Source organism: Pyrus communis, chromosome 10 (assembly GCF_963583255.1).
Source record: "Pyrus communis chromosome 10, drPyrComm1.1, whole genome shotgun sequence".
Taxonomy (NCBI): domain Eukaryota; kingdom Viridiplantae; phylum Streptophyta; class Magnoliopsida; order Rosales; family Rosaceae; genus Pyrus; species Pyrus communis.
This window is the reverse complement of record NC_084812.1, coordinates 8,653,364-8,662,151: the sequence shown is the minus strand read 5'-3', so window position 1 is coordinate 8,662,151 and position 8,788 is coordinate 8,653,364. Positions and strand designations below refer to the sequence as shown.

Here is an 8,788-nt window from a genome sequence, read left to right as displayed (position 1 = left end):
TTGCTATGAATTTTTCGTTTGATGATTTGGTGTTGTTTGGTGATTTTTGGGTATGCATTCTGTTTACCTTTTTTCTCTGTTGTAGTTTTGTTCTATTTTTCGTTTTTTGATGCAAGATTATATTGTCCAGCAAAAGTTGGAAAAATAAATTGGTATCCGTCTCACCACTTACAACAAATTGTTTTTTAATGTTATTCTAACAAATGATCTTGTACCACAACGGTGTAAGGATGTTGAGCCTTTACATTAAGACATGGGTTCAAATTTTGTCGATTATTAATCTAACATCTAATTTAATAAGGCGTGTGGGCATAGGGTATGGTGATTGGTTAGGATAGGCTGTAACTAATTAAAATGAACTGGAGTCTTGGCCTTCTATTTTTTTTTTTAGTGGGCTAAACATGATGGATTATAAATTCACAAAAGAGTGGGTTATATAACTACTCGTTAGATATGGGTTTATGTCTTGTCTTACAAAGCTTAACTAATTCCTATATTTGCAATTCTATTTTTAAGATTTAGGGGTGTATTCAATTAGGATTTTGAGGGGTTTTAATTCTTTTAATAAATTTAAGGGTATTCAATCAGAATTTTAAGTGATTCTCTAAAATTTGATTGTGTATTCAATTAGAATTTTAAGATAGTTTATTAAAATATTTATAAATCTAAGCGTATTCTATTAGAATTTTAAAGAAATTTATAACATTTCAAGTGTATTTAATTATAATTTGATTTTAAAGAATTTGAAAAAGTTGAGAAATTAGAGGGAATTAGAGAGATTTTGTAGTGTATTTTAAGCATCCACAAATCTCATCTCTTCCCATGAGATTTTGAAAGAATTGAATCAAAATTTTACATGAAATTTCTATAAATCAACTACATTTTATAAAAATCTATGAATTTATAAATCTATTGAAATCTTTTAAATTTCTAATTGAATACACCCCTTAGTACCAGTTTGGTACTAATGTGATTTTATAAAAAAGTGGATATAAAAAAAGTTGAGCTAAAAAAGGTGTTTGGTAAACACTTAAAAACATGTTTATTTTCACAGTTTTGGGTAGAAAAAAAAAAGCTGAGAATTTGAAGCAGCAAAAATGAGCTTATTTTTACAGTACAGCAGAAACAATTTTTCTTTAAAACAGAACAATATCAAACAAGCCTCATTCAGTCAAATGAATAGGTAAATTTCAACTGAACAAGGATTCGAAAAAAAGTTGGGCCTCGAAATGTAGCCCAGTAGTACCAGCCTTTTTATGGCAAATACAAGATTCTAGAAATATAATTAAGAAAGTTGGCGCGGGGAGTACCTAATTATAGTAGATAACTAATACGCGCACGTACAGGATTCCTACTCCACCTACGAATGCGGCAAATTACCGCGTCCCATACGGACCGTCGATTTCAAACATGATGGTTCAATCTTAAACCGTTCAATAAACCTACCCTCAAAGCTCGCTCGCAGGCTCTCTCTCTCTTTACAATTCTATGCGGCTCTCTTCTCATGCAGGTCTTCTCTGCATTGAGTGAATTTTTTTACATCAAAATGTACGTAAACATAAAATAAGATAAGATTATACAAAAATTAATTTTAAAATTATTACAGAAAAAAAAAACAAAAAACAAAAATTTATCAAATAATAAAGTTGATGGTGATAATTATAAGTTTAATTTTTATTTGTTTTAGTACATCGATATTTTTACAATAAGAAAAGGGGAAGTTCAGTAAACTCACATAATGAGAAGCTTAATTTGATATTGAATTTTCCATCCACGATATTTGAACGAATCCAACTTAAGACATCTCACTTTTAAATGAAGAAAAATATCATTACACCGAGAATTAAAAATATAGAGCTGAACTCTTGAATTCGACCTTCCGTTAGAGATAAGCTAAATGCTCTGAAATTCCCAAAGGGATAAGTGCCAATCTAACAGGATCCTCTTCGGATCATTTTGATGGGGATCTTGGAGATCCTTGAATTATGTTCGTTCACTATATATTGTGCAGTCAGTTTTTATTATGCATTGTTTGTGTTTAATTTTAAATAAAAATATTTAAAATAATTTCTGATTGCACGATGTACGATGAATAAATACAATTCACTAATTCTTAAAATCCTTACAAAGAGAATCTGACGAGAATACTGATCCAAAGCCGATGGCCCAATATATTCTTATTCTGGTCAAATAATTGATAAGATTGTTGAAATAAAGAAATTGTGGGGGTAAAACCTAATTATAGTAAAAAAAACAGCTATAGTTACCTTTTTACGGTGTATCGGATTCCCAAACAAAAAGCAAATCCATGGGCCCACCTGTCCCCACCCACGAGGCGGCAAAATAACGTGTGTTGGATGGTAACGTCCAGCTCATGAATCACCAACCACAACGCCCCATATGAACCGTCCATCTCAAAGATGAGGAGTCAAATCTCATACGTCCATCGCATCCCTTATCCCATTATAAAAGTACGTTAGGGTGCCTGACTCTCAACCATTCAAAGTTTCAACGCCACCAATCTTCTCTCTCTTCACAACTCTATGCTTCTCCTCCTGATTTCTTCTGCAGATCTACTCTGCATGGATCGTTCTCTCTGTCTTATTCTTGCGGATTCGCGTAGATCGCATCGAGATCTACGCGTTGATGGTCGTTTGAGATTGTGAGGATGATTTGATATGCTTTTGCACTTCAGCCGGTTTAACCGGCTTGCGTCTGTCTTCGATTCCAAATTCACAGGTTTGTATGCATTCGATTGGATTTTCTTATTTGTTAATGCTCTAGGGCTTACGCTTGCTCAAGATTCTGATTGCCTTGTTATTTTGTTTTCGATCAGATATAGCTACGGAGCTCTTGCACAATCTATGGAGGTTTGAATCCTTGATGTTTCCGAGCTTGATTCGATGGCGTTGTGAATGCTACAATTGTAATTTGAGTCTTATGAAGGCCAAAGGTGCTCTAAACCGAATCGATGGCTATGTGAATGCTACAATTGTAATTTGATGATTGGGAATCTGAGAGATGGGGGTTTGTGGGGTTAATTGGGTTCGCATCGGATGTATGAGATGTCGGGACGAAAGGCTCGGTGGAAGAGCCGAGTCCTGGACCGATCTTTGTCATCCGGCCTTTGCCATGGCAGGTGCGCTTGCATGGCAGGTCAAAAAAATCTCAATAAAAAAAGTAACATGTTTTGGTTTGGAGTGGAGACAGCATGGGTCTTTTTTGGCCCAGGGTCTCTCCTCCGGTGTGTGGTGTGCCATCCTTTCTCTGTTGTGTTGTTTGTTTTTGCTCTACTGCTCACATACGCATTTGAAATCGGATTCAGCACAGCAACGACAACGGCATATCTCACCGCCAAAGGTATTATCTGACTACACGCCTATTTCTATTGATATGAATCTATCTAATCATGTAACTATCATATCTCCGGTTACACAGCAAACCCATATTTATTGTGCACAACAATATAATTTTGGGGATTAATCATATTTTTATCGAGTAATGGTAATAAATTTTGGAACTTAAATGACATGGAAGCTGGTGATGTTGATATATGTGCGTAATTTTCTAAGAAAAATTAATAAAAATGACTTGAAAATTTTAAGGTATAACGATAAGAATAAAATAATAAAATAAAAAGTAAATTGAATAGTATCAATATTGATTTTTTTAGTGTAACAATATGATTATTCGTTAAAGTAAATGGTATTAGGATTTTTTTTGTTAAAGTTTGTAAATTTAATCTTTTTAAGATTACTCATTTTTATATGGTCTGATATCTAATCTTGTTTTAATTTTGAACGGATGAAACCAAATATTAGTGGGTTTTTTGACAGTTTCGCCAATTGGTGATTAGAGATATTAAATTTGTAAAATAAAACATGAAAAATTATTGGATTATTACTTAATATTAATTAACATGTTTATTTTTTATTATTGATACATTATTTAGTTTGTAAATTTAGTTTATAAATTTGTTCTGCCTAATATTATTAAATTGCAGTGTTCTCTCAAATCGCTAAACTGATTTTCAAGGTGGTAGGGAGTTATAAGACAGTAGTTACAACTGTTGTTCTCCAATTAATTTGTTACACTAGGTCGATCTAAACCTCAACGGGTATGGATTTTTACTGTGTCTAGTTTAATGTTTCAGATTAACCTAGAATGTTGGTAAATAAATTTTAATTTTGTAAGGCATTGGTATTTTGATTCACCTTGCATCAATAATCGATTGTGCCCCGTTTATATGCCATCTCAATAGTCGATACTCTGCTTGCGAATCTCACGTGCGCTTGAGCACTCGTTCTATAATATTAACCTGCGTTGTTTTTGTGATTCATATTTACAATGCTGTTCATGCTTGCAATCTTTTCCAATATCGCCTCGTGCTTTTGTTACGACACTGGTGTATGAGCGGAAATTTTCATTACGTTTGGTTGTGTGAGTTGAAACTGAAGTTTTGTTTTGTATACTAATTAAGGGTATTGATTGCGATCGATGTTATGGATCGGATGCTGTATGGATCCTATGTAATTTTGTTGCCTTAGTCTGCTGCTACTTCAAGATTTGGAAATTGTATACCTATTCAGTGGCATTAAGGCCGTCTCCAAGTGGAGGAGGGTGAGTTTGTAATTAATATTTTAATGAACATTGTCAAAGGAGTTGGCTTAGTGGGCTACCAAGTTCTCTCTTATCTACGCAGCTTGAAGCCTAAATGTTTACGTTCAATTGCAATCGATTATATACCTGCTTGGTTGTGGAAATGATGAATTCCCGTCTACAATCTCTACTTGGGGATCTTGAGGTGAATAATGAAATGAGTTTAGCTTCCTTTGTCTTTTACAACTAATTAGTCTTTAGTATTTTACAATTACTGAGGATTACTTGATTCAAACTTTTTTTGGCCAAGATAAAGGATTTTGGTATGTTAAAAGTATATTATTAATGTTAAAGTTCTAGGCCAGCAAAGAATTTTGGTATGTTAAATTTGTGAAGTTGCTCTTTTTGGAGAGGGTTTTTAGCATATTGAGAACATAACATAGCCACACTATACGATAGAGAGGGATATTGTACTACTGTTATGTGATAATAAACAGTTGTTAATTAAAGTTGTTTAGCGTTTGATTAGCTTTTATATAAATAGCTGTGAATTTTTTAAAAGGAAAATTAATGAGAAACTTGAAAACTTAGAATTTTAAAGATACGGACAAAATAAAGAGTAAAATAAATAGTACTAAATTAAATTTTTAATGTAAAAATGTGATTTTTCATTAAAGTGAATAATACTGCGGGTTTTTTTGTTAAAGCTTATGTTTTTAAATGACAAAAAATAATAAAATTTTAATTTGATCTTACATTTCCATTTTAATTCTCATTGGCAACAGTTAAAGAAAACACACATATTTGATGTTTTAGATTAATAAACTATATTTTTTTAAAAGCACCATAATTTCAAATCAGTCCTTATTTTTATTGTGGTCTTTTTCTTTCCGAACTAAGGTGCTGGATTTTTACCTCTTCAGAATTTCTACGTCGTATGCCACTCGAAAAACAATTTTTGTGGCTTCTGACACAGTTGTCTTTTTAACTACGATAAAAATATCAAATGAGGGAATCGGAACAAAGTATGCATGAATATTATTGAAATTTGGTTTAGCCAATGGCTGCGCAAAGTTGCTTCAATTTTTTTTTTTTTTTTTTTTTCACCTAATAACAAAGTATGCTCGTGACTTGATTGAATTTCTTGACTTGTTTGAAAAGATCTGTAAGCTCAAAAATGGTAGAGCGCTCAGAGCCCTTGGCTGGGCTTTGGGAGGTTGGCGGTTCGAATCCACCCAGATGCTACCCTATATTAATTTTCGAACGTTATCTATACAACTATTTTTACCTTCCCATCTTGTTAATTTTTGGTCGTTGAATTTGTTTGGTCCGATGATCTGGCCCTTGGTTTGTTTAAGGGCTGCTCTATTTTCTTTTTGGTACGCGTTTATGTTCGCTCCTCCACTTGTTATCAGGGGACACTGGTAGTATGGTGGATTTTTTTATTCCTGCAAATACAATTTAACACTGTATCGAGAAGTAATCATCTAAAACCATCACGTGGTGGTTCAATGGTTCAGGATGAATTACAGGCTTGAATTTCACGTGGCACGTACTGGGTTTGATTTCTGATGCTGGTGAATCGCACGATGGTTGTTAGGAGAGGTTGAAATGCCTCGGTAAATCTTTCTGGCATCCGGAAAATTGTATTGTCGTGATAAAGCCACAAGCTGGTCATTTTTTTTTATAAACTAAGTAATCATTTAAAATACAGATAAACATATTAATTTTTCCATGCTTGTCCAATTGTTATTTGTTGGAAGATAGGAGTACCTATTTCTAGAGTGCACTTTTCTCGCCGTCTTAAGTTAATGGGTTCGATTTAATCTATTTGATATACAATTTCAAATGTAGGATTTTATTTTTGGGACAATGAATGGCGGGGGGAGCAAGAAATATTCTTTTTCTTCTCAAAGGAAGGAGCCAAAGTTTTGTCGTATTGAAAGTGGATTTCTTTCTCGAGTATCTTCAATGGCGACACTCAAAAACCACATTCGTCTCATTTACTTCTTTACATTTTACAGCTAAACTTCTGAAGAGCTTTTCGACTAAATATATATATATATATATATATATATATATATATATATATATATAATACACTACAAATTGAAAAATAGGATTCTTTTGGGCCAACTCTTGTACGTCGTATGTGTGTTTTGATCGTTAGTGACAAAGAAAAGTAATTGATATTGTTTGACAATTTCTATAGAAATAATATTTGGATATCTGTTTTAAGAAGGTAAATTTACTCGACTTACTTTGCAACTTAACAACTACCCATCAGACCAGGTACCTGATTCAGGCATCTCGAAATGAAGAAGAAAGCACTAAAAGACTATGCTCTTGGAGGAGGATAAACATTTGGGACCATTGTCACTGGAGATTGAACTTAGTGCTAGGCTTCTGCTTTCGGTCTGGCCCAGGTGATGAAACTGAACGTACTTTGGTTAGTCATTCTGCTTGTGGTTAGTCATTCTGCTTGTATCAACCTCCGTCTATCCCTCTGTCCTTGATCCTTTCTAGCATAGAATGAAGTGAGTGGGGATTTCGAGGTTTGAGTTGCTTTCCTTGCTCTTTCAGAGGATTGGTTTGCATCTTCATAACAAGGTACAAGGACAAAGACAAAGAGAGTTGGCAATGAGTTTAGAGTTTATTTAGCATTTTCTTTTTATACAAATCCATGCGAGGATGAAATTCAAGCTCTAGTGTGGAGGAGCATATCCATTGTAGTCAATGTGACGGCAATTTTTTCTGTCTTTAAACAATGCTTATTCAACTCTCGATTTTGGTTTAGTGATCGTTTATTCGTAGATTTTCTTTGCTTTGTTGCTCGGCTTCGTATCCCCTTGGGGACCAGGGATAACTCAGTTGCACGAGATTCAAGCTACATTAGTAAGAAATGCATTGCAAAATATTAAAAACAAGAATCAGAAAAACTTATTAGATTGCGAGGAATTCTGACGAATTTGTAAATGACTACTAAAACCTTTTAATGCTAGCATAAATCTCCTGGTACTCGGAAATTCTTAGTTCAAAACATTTTTTCATGTTTAATGTCTAATTTATATCTTGCTTTGATTTGTTAAGTATAAAAGTGCATTCAAAAGGAATTTACCAGCTCTTCCATTTAAGACTTGTCCTTCATCTTCTGCTTGCTTTATATTCTGTCATGCGTTCTACTACTTGTTTGTTTCTAATCTTGACTCGGTGCCTATCTAAGGTGATTGTCTATTGGTCTCTGACGTCATGGTTGCAATGTCTCAAATTAATTATAAGACATCATGTGGTAAAAGCAAAACACGCAGCCATGCATGATACATTTAAGACCATTGTTAAAAAAAAATCCCGTCTAGGCGCTAGGCAGTTGGTCATTGTCCCGATTAATGTCTAGGCGCATGAAAATTAAGAAAGAGTGCCTAGACTTGCTGAGAAGCCTGCCTCGACTGTCTAGGCACCCGCCTAGCCCACCTAGACATGCGTAGGCACCCGCCTAGGTTACGACTCACATAGACAGAATATAGATAAATTTCATTTTGTATATTAATTTTTTCAATAAATTGTAAGAGAGTTGTTGAATGTTGAATACTTAAATGAACATACATTATATGTTTGTTCCCTATATTTTCATTATGTTCCAATACTTAATAATATATATATATATATATATTATTCTATGTTGTAGTTTATATATATTTTAAGTATAAACTGACACTTATTTACATGAAATATAAGAAATTTACTTAAATCCACCTAGTCGTCTAGACGCTAGACCTCAATCCGCCCCCCGACTAGCGCCTAGTGTCTTTTAGAACCTTGTTTAAGACACCGTCTTTTTAACGTTCACGTTTCATGTAAGTCTCTTTGTTTTTTGGCTTGTTGCTTTTATTAGAGGAGCTTAGTGTGTGGTGTAAGTGGAAGTGAAAGTGATGGTGTTAGTTGAACTTTGGCAGTTATTTGTAAGCTGAAGTCGGAAGAGTAGTAGGGCAAGTAGTTGTGGCTTTGAGTTGTTTGGTTGTTGGAATCTATCCGTACCTCTTAGTAATATGGAACTGAAAAATGAAACACTTCGTAAAATTATTTAATCTGAAATAATTGCCAATTTTTCAAGCCATTAGAGAAATGCTGAATATGTGGTCACAAATTGAGATTGAGATTGTCTCCGGATTTCACATTCTAGAGATTGGAG

At 33.8% G+C, this 8,788-nt stretch overlaps 1 long non-coding RNA gene across 1 annotated transcript; it reads left to right on the top strand.

Moving 5' to 3' along the window:
- Positions 1-2,536: 2,536 nt before the first annotated feature.
- LOC137748387 (uncharacterized) lies at positions 2,537-3,260 on the top strand. Its single transcript, XR_011070044.1, has 2 exons — positions 2,537-2,739; positions 2,837-3,260. It is a non-coding gene; the product is annotated as an uncharacterized lncRNA (long non-coding RNA).
- The last annotated feature ends 5,528 nt before the right edge of the window (positions 3,261-8,788 follow it).